Source organism: Nycticebus coucang, chromosome 17 (assembly GCF_027406575.1).
Source record: "Nycticebus coucang isolate mNycCou1 chromosome 17, mNycCou1.pri, whole genome shotgun sequence".
In the NCBI taxonomy this organism is placed as follows: Eukaryota; Metazoa; Chordata; class Mammalia; order Primates; family Lorisidae; genus Nycticebus; species Nycticebus coucang.
In genome coordinates this window covers 84,696,394-84,715,685 of record NC_069796.1, presented here as the reverse complement: position 1 = coordinate 84,715,685, position 19,292 = coordinate 84,696,394, and the positions used below count along the sequence as shown (strand labels likewise).

At 53.1% G+C, this 19,292-nt stretch overlaps 1 protein-coding gene across 3 annotated transcripts in view; it reads right to left on the bottom strand.

The window, feature by feature from the left end:
- Positions 1–19,292, bottom strand: part of ADAMTS2 (ADAM metallopeptidase with thrombospondin type 1 motif 2) — a 230,376-nt gene that overhangs the window by 69,690 nt on the left and 141,394 nt on the right. The gene's annotated exons all lie outside the window — the stretch shown is intronic.

The window sequence follows — 19,292 nt, the reverse complement described above, 5'->3', positions numbered from 1 at the left end:
CAAGGACCAGCTCGGGCTTTGCTAGTGGGACCTCCACCCAGGGGGCACCCAGGCCAGAGCCCCAGGACCCCAACCCCACTCCTTCCTCTTCCCACGCTCTACACCCAGCATTGCCATCAACATCAAACCACTTCTAGGTCCATTTCCCTCCTCCCCCACATCCAGTGAGCTGCCACCACCTGCCTGGGCTCCAGCGGCCCCTCCTGAGCAACCCTGCCCCCTGCCCAGGGATTCCTCACCAGGAAGCTGGACATGGTCAGGAAAACTGCCCCCGTATGTTCTGCACCTGCTGACTACAAGTGGCCTTTCCTTCAAGGACGAACATGGACAAAGGCCCTGAAGAAGCACAACACACCTGCTGCTGGAGGTGCCAGAGTTTACCCCACATGCATTGCTACTTGGAAATGGGGGCCCTTTTAGACCCACCACCAGGTGTAATTTTTTAATGTTCTAATACAGAGCAAATAGGAGAACATCACAAAAGCGCTTCCCCGTTCTCTCAGATAATTGCCTTTCTCTGCATTTTATTACTATTTAATTCTTACATGTGTTTTATTTTTTGCATTTATAAACATTCTGAGCAGGTGCCCTGGGCTTCACCAGTTGTCAAAGGGGTGGGTCTGTGGCCCCAAAAAGGGGATCACCAGGCAGCCCCTTCCACACAGCACAGCCAGCGTGACTTTCCAGAATACAGGTCGGATTAATCAGGACTGGGACTTTTAGAGGCCTCCTCCCCAGTGACACCACCCAGCTGCCCACCATACACCTGGGATCCCGTGGAATAGCTCCTCCTTAAGGCCAACCTAGCTGTCACTTCCTTAAGGAAGGGCCTCCCAGTCTGATCTGCTCCTCAGCAAACACTACAGCTGCTGCTTCTCCAGTCCTCTACGTCCCCTCAGTCTGGGGTTGCGCTCTCACCTGCATGTTCCTGCCCATATGCCTAGGCCCCAGGGCACAACAGCACACAGCAAGTGCTCAGGGAATGCAGGCTGAGAGGCTAAGCCCTCTGCACCTGCCACAGCTGAGCCCAGAGGCACCACAGGCCTTGCACCCTCCCTGTGCACAGGCTGTGTCCAGGGCCGGCAGGCTCGGCCACAGTCATGTCAGGCCAGTACCTGGGCTCTCTGCACTCCAATTTTTAGAGTCTCCATCTGAGCAACAGTAATTGGTACTTACAAACTGTAGGATGATACCTCAGGAAACCTGACAGGTAACAAGAGAAATCAAATCATGATGGATAAGATGGACAGGCATGCGGGGCAGACCAGACGAGGAGCCTGGGGCCTGCTGTCACCGCTGCTGTGTATAAAGACACCACCAATTGGAGGGCAGACCTTGCAGACCTGGGAGCCCCAGCTGGAGCCACCATTCAGCCCCAAGAACTCCTGCCCAGCAAATCTACCTCTGAGCAAAATTTGGTTCCTCCCACCCCCTCCCAGCTTCCCATAGGGAGGGGCAACCAATTACATGCACGGGAGCGTGTATGGTCACCATGGTTCCTGCTACAGGCTTGGCACTAGCCAGGGGAGGGCAGACGCTGGGTGCCCAGGGCTGTCCTGTGAGACCTGTGCTGACAAAAGTGGAGCTCCTGGGGCGGGGCACTAGGTTCCCTGGGAGGCTTTGCCAACACCTGTAAACTAAGGATGATAGGCCCCAGCTCCCGAAGCTGCTGTGAGGATGAAATTTCCACACGTGTGTGAAGGGACGATGTTGGTGTAGACAAGGAGGCAGAGGGCACCTGTACAGCTACACTGCCACCAGGCCTGCGCTCCCCGCGAGGCCCTGGCTACAGATGTCCTTGCCCAGCTTTGAGGACCAGACTAGGTTTTTCAGTCCATGCTGAGATAACAGCCTTAAAAGCCAGTTTTTTTCCTTACAAGAGAAAGAGTTTTTTTCACTCTTTGTCTATCATGAGCAAAGCCTGGCCAGGAGTTCCACGGAATCGCGATGTCTAAATGTGACCGGGGTTGGGGGGGGACGACGGGCAGGGCAGAGGCGAAGAGACAGGTGGGGTGAAGGCGAAACTTCTCTCCAGCCCTTTCCACTCCCAGGATCACACCTCTAATGCGGGGAGGGGCAGGGAGTGCACAGAACAGCCTGATATTAAGAGGAAAGGAAAAGCAGAGGGAGCTCGATTGAGCCCCCAGCTGCTGCCTGAGACCTGGGAGGGGACAGGTTCATCCCAGGAGAGGTGGCTTCAGAGAGCCCAGGGGGAACACAGCAGGCTGCAGTAGAAATAGACCTGAGAGGGCGCCCAGCTCCTAGCTACGTACAGCAGGTGACAGGGCTCCAGTACCTCAGGAACATGTGGGCAGAGTAGCGGGGGGCTGTCCTGCATGGGAAGAGGGCAGGCCTGTTTGCACAGCCACTACAGAGGGTACAAACCCCTAATGACCCCCGCTGGTCCTCAGCCTGGGATGGCGCCATTGAGAGGTGCTTAGGGTTAGATGAGTCCATGAGGGTGAGGCCCCTATGACAGGGTGGGGGTCCTGAAGAGACACCAGAGAGCTGGCTTCCTCTCTCTGCGTCATGAGGACACAGCGAGAAGGTGGCTATCTGCTGAGTGGGAAGGGGATTCTCACTGAGGACCCGAATCTGCTGGCACTCCAGTCTCCAGAAACAGGAGAAATAGATGACCGCTGTTTAGGCTGCCCAGTCTGTGATACTTGTGACACCAGCCCAGGCACACTAAGATAAGGGATTTTAAATGGGAAGAGACTGGTTACAGTTTTCCTTCTATCTGGAATCTGGGGCCTAGGGTAAAGGCAGCCTCAGATATCAGAACTAAAGAAACTTGCATTTTTCCCCACGTTTGAGCCTTGGTGTGTAAACAGTGACCCCACCCTGCTCCCAGACCTCTCCAGCCCAGCGATAGGCACTCAGAGGTCCTTAATGAGACTTAAACCAAGCCTCTCCAGCTGCTTGAGGAGCCCACCACACCCCGGGCCAACTGGCCTGGCCTGTCCCTCTCCAGGGGCCTGAGCACCACGGACCAGCGTTAGTGCTCAGCGCAGAGCTGGCCCCTCCCATAAGGAGGTGAAGAGGAGCACCAGAGCAACATGACCAGCTCCACAATCACTGGCCAAGGATCAGGCCTGGAAAGAAAGGCAGGGAAGTAGAGGGCACACTGATGGGGATGCTGCCCAGGTGACCTGGGACCCCCAAGGGTGTGGCTCCATGTGAGAGCTGAGAAACGAGTTCACTCAGCAGTGTGGGGATGGTGGTCCCGGCAGAGGAAGCGGCACGTGCAAAGATCCTGGGGTCGGGGCAGTGGGGCCAAGAACAGAGGGGATGGGGTGGGGAAGTCCACAAGAGGAGGTTGGGGGACCATGCATGTCAGGGGGAACCCCAAACCTACTCCGAGAGCCATGGGTGGACACAGAGGGAAGGATAATGCCACTGCATTTACAAAGATAACTCTGGCTCCCTAGTGGGAAGTAGATTGAAGGGACAGAATGTAGGGTTACAGGGTTCAGGTTTGGAGATGGGTGGAGAGGAGGGAGAGAGGGGTGGCGTGATAATGGAGTTGGCAGTGAGGGGGTAATCACAGGTTCCCTGGGACAGAGAAGCTTGCCTGGTTCCATCCCTTCAGCGGATAAGTGCAGGCTGCCCGTCTGTGCTCTGCATGGAGCCAGGAGAGAGAGCATTATCTGGGGATCACCTCTCAGAGCATCCCTGGCACGAGGCCACTCTGAAGCCCGTGCTTGAACCGCACTTCTCAGGACCTCTAGGAAGGCAAGTGTTGTGCTGGTCTGGTAGGCTTGTGACTGTAGATTTCTGAGTTGAGGTCACAGTCCCTCTGAGGGGCAGCAAACTCAGCCGAGGGTGAGGTCAGGAACCTGGACAGAGCAGTGGGCACCTGAGGCTCTGGGAGGGACTAGCCTGCTGTGCCCAGGGAGGAGGGGGAAGACACAGGTTCTGGCCTCCTGGTTCTGGCCACTCCTGGCCCTTCTCCCACTCTTCTGGGCCTACCTCTGGGGCCAAGGGCAGCTGCGTGCATCCTGAGCAGGGGGTCTTACGTCTCTTGGACATTGGGTAGATCTGACCTTACTTTCTGATTTGGGACAGGATACGATGCACCAAGCTGCTGAGCCTTGTGCTGGGGAAGCTCCACCCTGCAGCTGCCCCCCACAGCCAGCCCCTGCCTACTAGGCTGGGAGCCCTCAACCTTGGCCTCTGGAAGCCTCGGGTGATTCAGAGACCACCTGGGTTCCCCTGGGCTGCACAGGAAAGTAGAGGGCACGTTTGGGAATGCTTCCTACAGACAGCCAAGGAGGATGAGGCCAGGCCTCTTCTAGCCAGCAGCCAGCGCCCACTCATGATGGCTTCCTGCCCGCCACCAGGGCAGCCTTCAACTGTAGTGTGCATTCCCGCCAGGGCAGCTCACACAGCTTTCCAGGGACATCTCCTCTCTGTGAAACAAGGCTGAGCCAGGCTGTGCCCCAGCCTTGCTGTAGAACACCAGCACCTCTCAATGGTCGCCAACCAGGCCTGGAATACTACTCAGGAGACCTCACCTTTCTCCCACTTCCCCCAGGCCAGGCCTCAGCAGTCCCCTCCCAGTGGGCAGGACCCTCACTGGGTGCCATGGCTGGAGACCGCTGGCCAGCCTGGGTGATCTTCTTGCCCCTGAGTATGATAAAGCCAAACCATAAACCCCAACCCCCCTTGCCCTCTGGCTTTCCAATCCCTGTATTTTGATATTTTGGGAATAGAAATTATAGGAATGCAGGGTTTGTGGGGCATGTGAGATATTGGAGTTCCCCACCATGCCCTGCCCTCAGCTGGCCTAAAGAATGAGCCCTGTTGTGTTCCCTTCCCCACACCAGGGCTCCACCTGCTTTTTGAGGGGCTGTGAAATCACCACTGTCCCCTGAGTCTGCTGCGTCTGCTCCCCACAGGATGCTGCTGAGCCACAGGTGAGACTTTACAGTCAGCTGTGCCAGCCTTGGCCGGAAGCCTGCAGGGACCACCCGGGCTTAGGGACCCCTGGGAGTAATTAGTACAATTCCCAATGAAACATGCGTTTCCTCGATAGGGACACAGCTCAACATTTCTGCTAAGCAGAGAACTGGAAGACGTGGCAAAAAGAACAAGAGAAGACAGACTGCGGTCTCGAAACGCCTCCCTTCCAGCCCTCTTCCACTGGCCCCATCCACCTCACTTCCCAGACAGGAGCACAAGTGGCAGGTGCTCCCCAGTGGCTGCCCCACTTCGTTCTGCCCCACAATGTGCTCACCATCTTTCACTGTGGTCTCCATGCAGAACAGCTCTGACTTCCTCCTTCCTCTGTCTAAAACCCTCAATGGCTCCCCAGTGCCTTCAGAAGCAGAAGCCCCTCAGCCTAGGGCTCAAGGCCTTCTCCATGCTACCCCTGCTGCCTCTCCAGGCCCCACTTCCGCTACTTTCCTGCATGGAATCCTCACTCCCGACAGTTCAGCCCACCTTCTCCAAAGCCTGGCTATCCTCTCCTGCTGCCCGTGTGTCAGCTCATGCCTGGAATTCCCATTCTCCCTCTCTCTCCAGCCTCTGAATTCTTTATATATCTAAAGAACATATATAAAAAAAAAAAAGTCATAGGTGTCAAAGGAGGGAGGCAGTGACTCCCTTGCTTAAGCTCTCCCCACCCCAGGGTGGGCTGGGAGGGGCTGGCCCTTCTCACTGGCTCCCTGTCCCCACTCAGGGCCTTTGCACTGGCAGCTGCTCCCTAGCACAGTTGTTCCCAGCAGCCTCCAGTCCACAGGAGAGACTCACAGAGGGATTTTCACTGAATGAGCAAATAGCTTTGGGGAACGGGGAACAAGGAACAAGCTTAAATGGGCGTAATGTGAGACCCAGCACAGGCCAGTGTGATGAGAGAGGGAGGCCCCCAGCTAAGTGCCTCCTCTCCCCAGCCCCATCAACCACCCCCAGGTCAGTGTTTTGGGGAGGAGCTGCTGTCCTTTCCAGACCACAGTGGGAGGAAAAGCCCAGGGACAATGTCCTTGAGCCCTGTCTGAGAAATTGATTCTGGAATCTTTAAACCTTGGGGGGAAATGTTCCAAGCTGCAGCCATTCTCTGTGTGGAGCGGCCAGGGGCTCTCTTGTTTGGGGAAATACACTGTAATGCGCCTTTTGCTTATGCAAAGATGCAGCCAAGTTTCTGCTCTGGAATACAAATAAGAAAGGCGGTGGCTCCACATGACAATGTGAAAGTTAGACATGACAGTGACAGAGCTCCAGGGGACTCTCTGTGAGCCCTGAGAGGTGGCCTGAAGCTGCAGGCAGATGTGACTTTCTCCTCTGCCAAGGGGGAGAAGGGCACAGAAAGTAGGACCTGGTCTAGAAGATGGGGCTCCCTACCCCAACCTCCCCCAGCCTTCAGGAAAGTCCCCACTCCACTGGGCTGACCCATGGGCAGTTACAGGCCACCTGGCAGAACCCCATGGGAAAGCAATCAGGCCTCAGGAGTCCACAGTGAGCCCCTGCTGGGGGAGGGCACAGCCCGCCTGGTGGCTTTTCTGGGAACCCCTGAGGTATTCTCTCCAGGGCCCTTCAGGAGGCCAGGCTTGGGCCACCAGGGTGCAGGCAGGGAAAAGGGTGCAGCCAAAGCCAGAGGAGAGAGGACTGCCGGCCTCCAGGGAGGAAGATTTTCACTGTGTGTCTCTCAAGGTGCCTACCTGGCCGCAAAAGCCTGCTCTTACCACGACAATAAACATCCCTCTGCAGACCTTCCTCAATCTCTCATTTCTCAGCAAATGCTTCAGAAGCAACCCTCGCCACCACTCAAGACATCAAACCATCAGGAGATGCAAACAGGTGGCATCAGAATTACTCAGGTCACGCCACACACGGAAAAGAGGCTGTCAGACCCCCTCCTTCAACACCAGGGACAAGACTGCATCTACAAAGAGCACGTGACCCACTCTTCAGATGACATCTATGCAGGCCCTGGGGTTAGTTCCGCAGATGCCCCAGGGTGGGGATGGGCCTCCTCCACCACCCAGGCAAGTTACTCAATGCCAGAATCCAGGGGAGGCTCCACACACATTCCCTGCACACCACCAGCACAGCATGTTGAAAAAACAAGGTTGCCTTAAAAATTTTGCCACATTCGTGCCAATAAATGCAAGAAGCTGCCCTTCCCCATCCCCAGAATTTGCATGTGTTAAATTGCATGGGTTCCAGCCTGGGCTGTGCCACAACCCTGCCTGGTAACTTGGGGCCAGTTACTTAACCTGTTTGGGCCTCAGTTTCCTCACTTGTAAAACGGAGCTAATAATACTCCTTGCCTCTCAGAGCTATTGCTAGGACTGACTACAGCCATGTGTTCAAAGCATCCCGCAAAATCCCCAGTGTGTCTTGGTAATATAAGCTCAATAGAGTTGTCTTCAAATTCCAGGAGGGCCAAATACCATGCGCTATTTCTCCAGGATCCGAACACAAATGGCCCATCTGGGCTTTACTGTTCACCCACCCTGAGCTCTCCTGGCCACCACCATGGCCCAGTCCTGGAGTAGTCCTTGCCAGCCCACCATGGGGAAATGGACAGCCACGCCACCACATGGGGCCTGACCTTCCGGCTCACCAACCAATGATGCATTAGGACAGCTTGTTAGGGACAGGTAGGGAACAGGGTAAGAAGAAAAAGGAGAGTGGGCAATGGCTGAGACAGGAAACAGCTCCTCAGCCTGGACATGGGAGGAAGGAGATGGACTAGGCTGGGCTACTGCAAAAGCAGAACTAGCCACGACTGTGGTTAGAAAGCTTTAACATTCAGGCAAAGCTCAACTCCTAAGACCCCCACCACCTCCTCCCGTCAGTCTCAGCCCCCACAGAGGGCTTGATGAGTAGAAACTTTTTAAAGAGAAAGTGAGCCAGCAACCCATGACTAATCAATGCTCTAGTAATATTTTGGAGACTCTCCAAAGGAGAAGTTAGTTAAGAGTACTATAGAGTCAGCTTAACCAAGACCCTAGGTGAACCAATCAGCAAATACACGAGAAAACTGAGACTTCCAGAAGTCAGCACTTCCCAAGATACATAAACATGAGTTCAGAGACGCATAAACATTAAAGTAGGTGCAGCAAAGCTACGAACTGGGGAACAAATGCAAGGGGGAAAGTCTGTAAGGGGTGCGTCGCGTTCCCCAGGAGGAGCCCCACGCCGTTCTTAGAGGTGCTCTATTTGCTTATAAACGTCTTTCTGCTTATCAATTTATGCTTGTGCTATAAAACAAAACTTGGCTAATTGACGTCTTTTCCTGCCAGCTCTGCCGCTACCACTGAGTTTCCTCTTTTTGCACCAGCTAAGTCACAATGCTCTCAGATTCTGAGGGCCACTTGCTACTGGCACCCAGAGGAAGCCAGAACCAGGGCTGGGGTCTTCATAGCCCCTGACAGGGATAATGCTGCCAACAGGGGAAGTCATCACTGCGGTGGCCAAAGGCTGCAGAAGGACAGACAGCTGAGGCCGCAGGCTAGGGCTCATTGTCCCCCAGGGGCCCCTCAGCTGCCATGGGAGAGGCGGCCAGCAGCAGGGCTTCTGATTCCTGCTGGTAGTGGCGACAGCGACTCAGCACCTCCAGGATGTTTGCTGAGCTTGTTCCTTTCCCAAGTCCCCCAGGTCCCTGGGGGCTTTCCCAGGTCCTCCTCATGGAGTCTCGTTTCAGGGAAAGAGCCAGACCTTGTGCCACCTCCAGCCCTGGTATCACCCTCACCCCGTCAGTCTCAGGGCCTGTGGGGCCCCTGCCCTGTGACTCTAGCCTGGTCACCTGGAGCCATCTGGGTACCACCATGTAATCTGATAACATTACATTTTTATGCCCCCCTCTAAGTCATATTCTTCTGCTGCCCTGTAGCCATTTTGATCAAGGGAAAGAAAAAGGGAAAATGCCACCTTGGACAGGAGGGGGCCATGGCCGAGGAGAAGGGGGACGGGCCAGGGCAAGGGGGATCTGCTATAGGAGCTGGGGCAGCAGAGGAGAGGCTGGTCAGACCTGGGGTGACAAGCCCCATCCACGCGGCTGCCTCTTACTGTTAGTGTCAGACACAGATAGTCCCTGAGGTCTCTGGGCCCTGCTCCCCATTGAGACAAGGCCACATTCTAAGAGCAGAGTCCAACCCCCAAAATGGTCCCTAAGCAGGTGGTTAGGAATGGGAGGAGTGTTACGCCAATGAATGGTTCTGAGGTGGTGCCCTAAGGGTGGGCTCCAGCAGCTCCCTACTATGCTAGTTGGGTGGGACTAGCTGGCAGCAGACAGGGAGAGTCTGTAAAGCACAGGACCTGGACTGGGTGGGGGTCCAGCACAGATGAGCAGCCCAGGTAAAGAGCCCAGAGGCCAGAGCTGACCATAACCCCTGATCATCATCAGGGCCCTAGGCATCCCTACATGATGAGGAAGGGGGAGACCCCGGCAGAGGAGGCATGGACCCAGAAGGCACAGCGGGTACCACAACAGAAGTCTTGGGCTATCACCCTGCACTGCGCCCCCCTGCAAACATGGGCAGGCACAATTACAACGTCTCGGTGTGGTGCCCCTGCCTGCAGCCTCACAAGCTCACGGAACACCATGAGGGCCCTTCTCGCACTCAGGATGCAGACGCCACAGCACCTCCTCAGACTAAGCGGCGTGAATGGGGCTTTACCCCTCTGTGCAGCATCTGGCACATGTCCCCCTGAACCACCAGAATCTGTTTAGGTAGCTTTGTTCTCTTGCCAGACCCTGGCAGGTGAGAAAATGGATGACTACATTTCAGAGAGCCTGAAAACCCACCTTCCACTATGCAGGAAACTCAAAAGCAGAAGGAAAAGGGTTAGTGGCTAGAGGCACAGGGTCCTGATGGTTTCTGCACCGGTTGGAAGGGCCCCTGGGGCCCTGTTGCCTCTGCTGCACCCTCATGATCTCAAATCGCCTTCCCTGTCTGTTAGATTAACAGACGGGGCTCTTCCACGCCTTTGTCGTGCGTCCTCAGCACCAAGCACTCCGCAAGCTTCATGATGAAGGCCAAGCTTGGGTCTGCATGCACCCCCAGCTCCCATCTGGCAGCTAGTGACTTCCAAGCCCTCCCTCCCCCCCTGCCCCACTCACCATGCCTGCTCAGGCCACTTCTCCCCTTGCATATGCCCAGGTGTGGTGCCTCTTCTGCACACACTTGTCTGCACAGAATGATATTCTCCCCACCTCTGCACTTAGGACACATCAACTGAGCAGCCCAGGTAAAGAGCCCAGAGACCAGAGCTGACCATCCCCCCTGATCCCTGATTGCCAGACATGACCTTTTCCCTAACCAGACAGAGGGCGCTGACCATGCCTTTGGCTGTCAAGGCCCTTGTGCTTCTTACTGTGCTAAGGCAAGCAGGTATGAGGCCACAGGGACCAGTGCTAAGGCAAGCAGGTATGAGCCCACAGGGACCAGTGCTAAGGCAAGCAGGTATGAGCCCACAGGGACCAGTGCTAAGGCAAGCAGGTATGAGCCCACAGGGACCAGTGCTAAGGCAAGCAGGTATGAGCCCACAAGGATCAGTGCTAAGGCAAGCAGGTATGAGCCCACAGGGACCAGTGCTAAGGCAAGCAGGTATGAGCCCACAGGGACCAAGCTTCTCAAGAACAAAAGCCAGCTGGGCTGGTTTTGCAGATGTTGTGGACTGAATGAGCAGCTGCAGCACCTTGCTGGTTGGCTCTGACCTTCCAAGACCTGTGCTGGGTACTTCCCCAGGCACAGCAGCTCTTGCCTCCTACACTGCAAGTGAGCATTGTTACTCCAGCCCACCAGGGGGGAAACTGAAGTGCAGAGAGACTGAGCAGCTCAGGGTGGGACCCGAATCAGTATGGAGTCTTTGCCGAGCAATTTGGCAAATCAGCTGAAAGTACAAACTGTGATCTAGAGATTCCAGCCTCCAGCATCTACAGCGGAGAAGCACAGCCTCCGGGATGAGGAAGAGGGCGCAAGGACATGGGGCTGCTGGGACTTCTTTTCCATCAATGGTAGAGTCTACTTTTTAATGGGAGCCTGTGGAGCCCTAGTCATTTTGTGGAAATTCATTTGCTCTTTTATTTTTTATCTTTATTTTTTTTACAGATGAGAGTCTCATGCTGTCACCCATAGCTCCCTGCAGCCTTGAATACCTGGGCTCAAGAAATCCTCCTGCCTTAGCCTTCCTAGTACCCGGATTAAAGGCCCATGCCACCACAGCTGGCTATTTTTTAAAATTTTTGGTAGAGACAGGGTCCTGCCATGTTGCTCAGGCTGTTCTTGAAATCCTGGCCTCGAGCAGCTCTCCCGTTTCAGCTTCCCGATGTGTTGGGATTATAGGTGTAAACCACCATGCCAGGCCTACTCACTTATTTTTTCATTCCAAATACATTTACTGAATACCTACTATGCGCCAATCCCATTGCCAAGTCCTGAACTTGAAAAATCCGGTAGGCAGACTCTCTGAACCTGATACGTGTGGCAGCTTTGTGTGAGCCCCAAACCCTTCCAAGATACACCACCAAGGGCCCTCCAGACAGGGGAGCACAACCCAGGGTTGCTCGACTGAAAGTAAGTCCAGGCGACAGCCCAGCAGGGGTCAGGGGGTGGGTTCCGGAAACCTAGTACATGTAGTCTCTGCTCTCCTGGCTCAGCTGTCACCTTCTTGCTGGAGCCTGAATAAGACAAGCTCTGTAGCTGCCTCAAGCTGTCACCCAACAGCAATGATGCCCAGTCCTCCTTGTCCGTGGGGACTCTAACTCCAGCTCTGACAACTGTCAGCTCCCACGGGAGGCCAAGGACAGGCTGCTCTAAGGCTTCCTGCATCAGCTGTCAGGAGGCCTCACAAAGGAGGGAGGAGTTGGGGAGAGACAGGGGAGAGGGATACCACACATTTCGGGGAAGAAGCAGAGATGAGAACAGCCCGTGGTGCCCCCGTTTCATCATCACTGTCCTTTCAGCTGCCCCTCCTGCCCCACCCCACCTGGAACAAGAACCCCCCGTAGGCAGGACCCCACTTGCTCACCTTGACATTTCCAGCACCTAGAACGGCTCCTGGCACATGGTATGTGCTAAAAGAGTTAGTGGGTCAGTGGGAGGGTGGGAACCAAGAAATATAAGGTGGACATAAAGTTCATCTGCAATTTACATAGTAAACTAATGGTCAACTAATTTAAATTGCACAGAACTTTATGTCCACCCTGCATATATAGACAGCTGGGAGGAGAGGCCAGGGGTGTGGTCTGGTGATATCACAGTTGTAAGGAGGTCAGAGAGGGCCAAGATGAGGACAAAATTCAGGAGTTCTTGCTCTCAAGGCCGGAGGAACAGGGCAACAGGGGAGGGCCTGCACTAAGGAGGTGTGTGGATCCATCTGCCGTGCCCTGGCCACACTGCCCGACCTCCCCGAGCCTCAGTGACCTCATCCGGGAGAGGGAAGTTCACAGGGCACTGGGGCAATGGAGAGAGACCACAGATGTCCTCCTTGCAAAGGGCCAGCACGTGCAAAACCAGCCAATGCCAGTTTCACCTGTGGGGAGAGGTGCTTCCAATGGCAGAAGGCAGAAACCCCAAACTTGCTAAGAGATGTTTCTATCCTTTTGACACCCCACGCCAATGTCATCTCCTGCCTCTACCCCAGCTGCTTTTGCTGTAGCCGAACACAAACCACACACACACTGTGATTCAGCAACACCCCGGGCCCTCCACTCCAGCTGTGCCACTTCTCGGAGCCCTCCACATGTGGTGGCCCTGGTGGCCTTCCCTGACTAGCTGTACAGGTGCCCTTCCCTGGTGAAATCCTCATGCGTGTTAGCTGGGGTTTGATTACTTGTCCCTGAGTGCAGGGACGTGTCTTATTCCCTTCTGTAACCCCGTGCCCAGAGGCGGCCCCGATGCAGACCAGGAGCTCAGGGAGTCCCTCAGGAAGGCTCAGTATCTTGCTATGCTCTCTACACGCCAGGTGCTCTGCTAAGTGCTTCTCTGGTGTTTGAGTCAAGTTAATGCTCACAACAGCCCTGGGAGGTGGCACTGACTATTCCCATCACAGGGGAAAGCGGGGCAGGCAGTCACCACCTCGCTTCTAGGCCAGAAAGGACATTCTGGCCACCCGCATTCCAGACTTGTCCTGAAGCCATGTGCTGATTCACCTGTGCAGCATGGGTTCTTAATTTCAATTTGTTGCCCACAATGAAAAATAATTAGATTTTCTATAAAAATTGGATTTCCAGCTTCGCATGGAAAAAAAGAGCTGGCAGCCATGGGCCTGCTTATTCCTACATGACCACAACGAGTGGAGTCCAGAAGGCGCTCTCCAGTGGGTGGCCTCCGTCCTCACCACCACCCAGAGCCTGCCCAGCTCACGCCCTCCTGTGGGCTCCCAGTGGCATCTGAGTCTGCGGCCTTCTTCTAAGTGTGCTACACAACCTTACACATGTCATTGGCCCTGATGGCTGTATCTCCTGGTGGCACATGGGGCTGGGATCAAAGGCCAGCATGACGAGCATGAGGAACAGAAATAGTGGTGGGAATACCCCCGTGACCTATAGCACCCGCAGACCCTGAGGCCAGGAAGCTGCCACCCCTGTGCTGCCGTAGGCCCAAACTCAAATGTGCCTTCAACTTAAGGGAACCAACTTTCTACGTCCAGCTTCAGAGATGCTTTTCTCCTTCCCAAGAACCAGAGCCAGAGACACGTGAACAGGGACTGGGGGTGACGCCTTCCGCTTGGCTGATTTGCAGCGCAGCAGCCAGTTCATGAGATTTCCCCCATGACCCTCGGAAAGCATTCCTGTTTGGCCACTGCCTTCCCCATCACCACCACGTGGCCCTAACTTTCTTGAGAGTTGGTGAGAAATCGAGCCCATATGCCTTCTGATTGTTTGCAAACCCTGGCAAGGCTTGAGTAAGTCTAGGCCAATTTCTGGATTAAACTGGAAAAGAAAAGAGGAAAAATATCCGAATCCTGGCACAGACAGAAATCATTCATTAAAAAAAAAAACTGTTTAAGAACATACTGTACAGAGGATTGTTCTCATGCTAGGAGTGGTCAAGAGATATAGCCTTGAACCTGAAAGCTCAGAAGACGCATGGAGCCCATGTTCTCTGCAGGCCCAGGGAGTGTGTCTGCCCTCAGCAGACAAGATGCTTTGGGAGCTCAGGAATTCTTCCAGAACATAAGCAGTTAACATAGCTTGGAGACACTGTTCTGCTTGCCCAGAAATCTATTCCTCCTGCTCATGCTATGCTTTAAAAAGTCCCCAAAGTGACCTAACAGGTCCTTTGAACTGGCAAGGCTAGGGTGGGGGTGCTAGAGTCTGGGCAGGAAAAGGGTAGAGCTCAGCACAAGTGTGAGGCCCCTGTGACGCCTGCAGGAAAGGGCTGTTCCAGATGTAGGGGCTCAGAGGACTGGAGAGGGTAAGTCTGAGCTTGTCCCCTGGGGGTTCCCCTCTTGGCAGGACTTGTGCAGACCTTTGTGGAAGCTCAGAGTCCATGGAAGGAAGTAATGCCTCCAGTTAAAGATAAGAAAACCAAGTTCAGGGAAGGAAAGGAACTTTTCCAGGTAGGTAAAAGCCAAGATTAGGATCCAGTTGCTTCTGGCTTCTACGCTAAGGGGTTCCTTAGTGCGTACACCCAAGTGCACTGACAGGGTAAAATGCAAATGCTAACTTTAGAGGGCTGGGGCTGCATCTCAAGATGGGCACTAAGCAAGTAGAGGCCTTTAGAGTCTTTTTAGCAAGGATTTCTGTAGCACCACATAGGGACCATTTTCAGCTTTGTAGGCCGTGTAATCTCTATCACGTTGACTCAATCTGCTATCATAGCACAAAAGAGGCCCTAGGCAAATCATAAATAAATGGGCGTGGCTGTGTTCCCATAAAACTTTACTTAGAAAAACAAATGAAAGGCTACATGGCACTTGGGTTATCGTGTGCCAACCCGGCTTTAGAATCTCCAGTTTATCTTGAACAATTCATGTGAATTTTATTTTAGTGAAGGCATATGTCCAAGTTTATTTTCATATAAAATTGATGCTTCGACTAGGTGTGGTGGCTCACACCTGTAATCCTAACACTCTGGGACGTTGAGGAAGGAGAATCACTTAAAGCCCGAGTTTGAGACCAATCTGTGTGAGAGTAAGACCTTGTCTCTACAAAAAAACAGGAAAATTAGCCAGGCTTGTTGGCAGGAGCCTGTACTACTTCAGAAGGTGAGGCAGGAGGATCACTTGAGGTTGGATGTTTGAGACGAGCTTGAGCAATGCAGTGACATCCCATCTCTACAAAAAATTAGCTGAGCATGGCAGTATACTCCTACAATCCCAGCTTCTCAGGAGGCTGAGACATGAGGATCAGTTGAGGCCAGGAGATAAAGACTGCAGTGAGCTATGATGATGCCACTGAACTCCAGCCCTGGCGACAGAGCAAGACTCTGTCTCAAAAAAAAAAAAAAAAAAAAATTGATGTTTTAAAATAGTTAGCTTCCACAAAAGATGACACTTTTGTTGTTGTTGTTGTTGTTGTTGAGACAGGGTCCCACCCTATGCCCCTGAGCAGAGTGCAGTGGGCGTGGTAGCTCACCACAACCTCAGACTCAGGCTGCGGGCACTCCGCTGCCTCAGCCTCCGGAAGCCGCTGGGATTACAGGTGCTCGCCGCAGCGCCTGGCTGGGTTTTTCTATTTTTTTCATGAGTAGGGGTCTTAGTGTCTCTCAGGCGAGTCTCGAACTTCTGAGCTCAAGCAATTCTCCCTCCTCAGCCTCCCACAGTGCTGGGATTACAGGCGTGAGCCACCACGCCCGGCAAAAGATGACACTTTAGGAGGAGATGCCTCACATCTGTCTTATGATCTCAGTGGCCACTGCGGGACCTAAGAGTACATGTTCCCAGTAGCAACAGGCTGAATGTGGCCTTACTAGGGATTGGATACCACCTACCACAACAGTCTGCCTCCCGTCTATAAGGAAAGCAATCAGACTAAGGGCTTATACAGGCAGTTCAAGGTCTTTATGGATCCTGAGACTCTAGCAATGCTTTGAGGCCTTAGGCCTCTCAGGGAAGAGTAGAGTTGAAATTAATGCGTTAGTTTAAATGCTATAAGCCACAATTTTCTTGAAGTCCTGGCATGAGTAGATTTTACTTTTAAAAATGCATATGTAAACATATTATTTTAATAATGGCTCCGGCTATCCCTAAGGCCTCCATCCCTGACTCCTACGCACCTGGGCCTGGAGAATGGTCACTGTCTCTGCCTGGTAAGGAAACTCTGGAATGAATTCAAACAGGGTGGCAAAGACTCCCAGGGTCTGGATGGAATTGGAGAACATTCTCTTAGTGAAGTATCACAAGCACGGAAAAGCAAGCATCCAATGTATTCAGTGCTAATATGAAGCCACTAGATGAACTAATATACAAGAGAAAAACAATTTAATTCAAATTGGAGGGAGGGGGGAGGAAAGAGTGAGTAGAGGGAAGGATTGGTGCGCTCGCTCCACCTAAGGGGCCCAGTGTGAAGAAGGGTGCATGGCACACCTCCTGGGTGCAAGATCCAACTACAACAGGGACATTGCCTAATAAATGCAAACATTGTGCTCTCATATTAACCCTAATCATTTGTACCCTCATATTAATCTGAGAAGAAAAAAAGGACTCTCAGGGTTATGTCAAAAAAATCACAAGACTCACCTTTAAGAAGCTTCCGCTAAAATCTTTGGAACATCAAAGAAGGGTAATGTCAATGGATTAAAATATATTAAATATGCTTAAATTCATGTGTCCAAAATGGTTAATAATAAAACCTGGTTCACCTTTCAAAAAAAAAAAACAGCCTGGCCCAGCAGGCCCAAGCCTGCTCTCCAGGAACACAGACTGCCAGGGCGTCTAGTTTTCAGGCAGAGACTAGCCCAAGGGCTGACCCAACAAGTCTGAGAAGATGTGATCAGCAGCTGAGCCCCAGGGTCGGTGGCAGGCGTGCTGGGCAGGGTCAACAGCATCCCTTCGGGGAGCACCCCATATGGCAGGGAGCACACTTCCAAGCAGGAAGGGTCAAACAGGACAGTAGTTCCCAGTGCTGTGGGAGCCCTGACAGAGGGGGGCTGTGAAGGTGGCTCCACACATGGAGGCTAGAAGGAGACCCTCGGTGGACAGCTGACCATGCCAGTGCTGAGTAGGGGCCAGCAAAGCCAGGAGGCCACACATTTTCCTACGGCTCATACCCCTGTCCTCAAACCCTGGGGGGATGGAGATGGGGATTCTCAGGAGAGCATCCCCAAGGGGTCCCAGCCTCTCTGACCAGGCTGAGGGCCACCAAGCCCAAGAAGACTGGGCCCATCCCAGGTTTTCAGGAACTACCTGTAAGGCTATCAAGGCTGTAGGAGAACAAAAGCTCAGTGCAGAAGGCCTCAGAGGACAAGGCCACCACCCCAAAGCCAACCCCCATCCTCAAAACACCCCAGCACCCCCTCAGGCACAGCCTGCTGTACCAGGAAACCAAGTGTGGAGGCAGCATTGGGCCAAGCCTCAAAGGTGTGTGGACATGAACAGCCGTGGATGGGATGGGAAGGGCCACAGGGAAAAGAACCAGAGGTGGGGCTCACGGGGCACATCCAGGGAACAGCATGGTCCATGAGGCTGAAGGGTTTGAGTGCAGGGCTCAAATGCTTGGGTTTTCCCTGTAGGTAGGCAGGCTTCATGGGCAAGCACCCAGGGTCCCATGCTCAGAAGGGTCCTCTATTTGGGGCTTAATGCCCTGTAGCTTCTCCGTCACATCACCTCTGAATGTGAAGTCCCAGGGGACAGTGCAGCACAGTTCTATCTCCCAGGACAGGTTCTTGGCTGCACTGGCAGGTGCAGGGAAGGGTGGAGCAGGCTGGGAGTGATGGTAGCTCCCACCCAGGGCTGGCAGCAAGTGGGCATGTCTGGCGGGTGGCCAGCCAGAGCCCACTTTTCAAAAGAAGTAAGCTGCTTCTGTGCCCTGATACTGAGTGACACCCGTACAGAGATCAAATGAGCCCGGGCCACCTGCCCTGGCTGGAGCAGTGGATAAGTGAGAACGGGTTGTGCCAGCTCAACTACCCCAAAGTCCAACGTCCAGAGCGCAGGACAGTGTGTTCTTCCAGTGGTGGGCGGCAGGAGGAGGAGCCGGGCAGCTGTCAGACCCCAGTGGGCACATTCTCCACACCTGAGGGATCATTCCTTCAGCCACTCTATTCCTGTCTTCCTCCTCCCAACCTTCCTGATTCTGTGCTTGACTTGAACTACTGGCCAGCCTCAGGCACCCTCTGGGTATGAGCCATGAAATACAATTTGTTTAATTTCGGTGATTCCGCACACAAGTTAAATGTTCTAATATTTGCATAAAACAGACTTGGTACAATTTCAAGATGAATAGCAGTATGCTAATAATTTAAAATTTCAATTTTTCTTTATTTAGAACGACATTAAAAAGCAAATAAGAAAGGCTTGACAAGTTGAAAGGGAGACAGAGATGGAGGAAGAAAAGAACCAGCTTTTTATGTGCCGTTTACCTTTGAACAAGAGATCCCACATTTACATTTTGCACCAGGCCCTGGGAGTCACCTGCCAGCTCTGCCTGTGGGCCATTGCTCCCTTCTGGTAACATCCAGATGACTCCTGTGGCAGCCAGATGCCCCATGAATTAAGAGAGGATCACACATAAGAAAACGGGCTTCTGGATTCTCCCTCTGAGCTTCCTCTTACTCTGGGAGACATTCTGGGTCTGGGGTGCTGCAGCAGAACCCAGGTGTGGTGGGAATGGTCAAGTGGTCAGAGAGGGGCTGGAGCTTGGGAAACGGTGCTGCTGACAAGCAGAGCAAAACTTCTGAAGATTAACCTCTGGGGAGGGCAGGAAATGTTCAGCACATAGCCCAAGCGAGAATCTTTTCCCGGGAAGGGAAAGATGGCAGGATCCAACCACCGCACAAAAACCTAAGCCACCAAAAACTATCACAAGCAGAAGAAAACAAAAGGCAAACAACGAAACTGGGGCAAAAATTTCACACACACACACACACACACACACACACACACACACACACACACACACGACAGACAAGAAGTTAACCTATTTGAATATAAAGACTCTTCCCATGTAAATGTTTTGGCACAGTAACTGAGATAACGCCGGAAAGGCTATGTCAACCACTGTGATAAAAATGTGTCAAATGGTTTATGAAGTGAGTGTATGATGCCCCATAATCATATCATTGTATACAGTTATGATTTAATAAAAAAATTAAAAAAAGAAAAAAAAAAAAAAAAAAGACTCTTCCCAGTACCAGAAAGGCAACTAAAACTGCAGTAGAATAAAGGGCACGAATAGG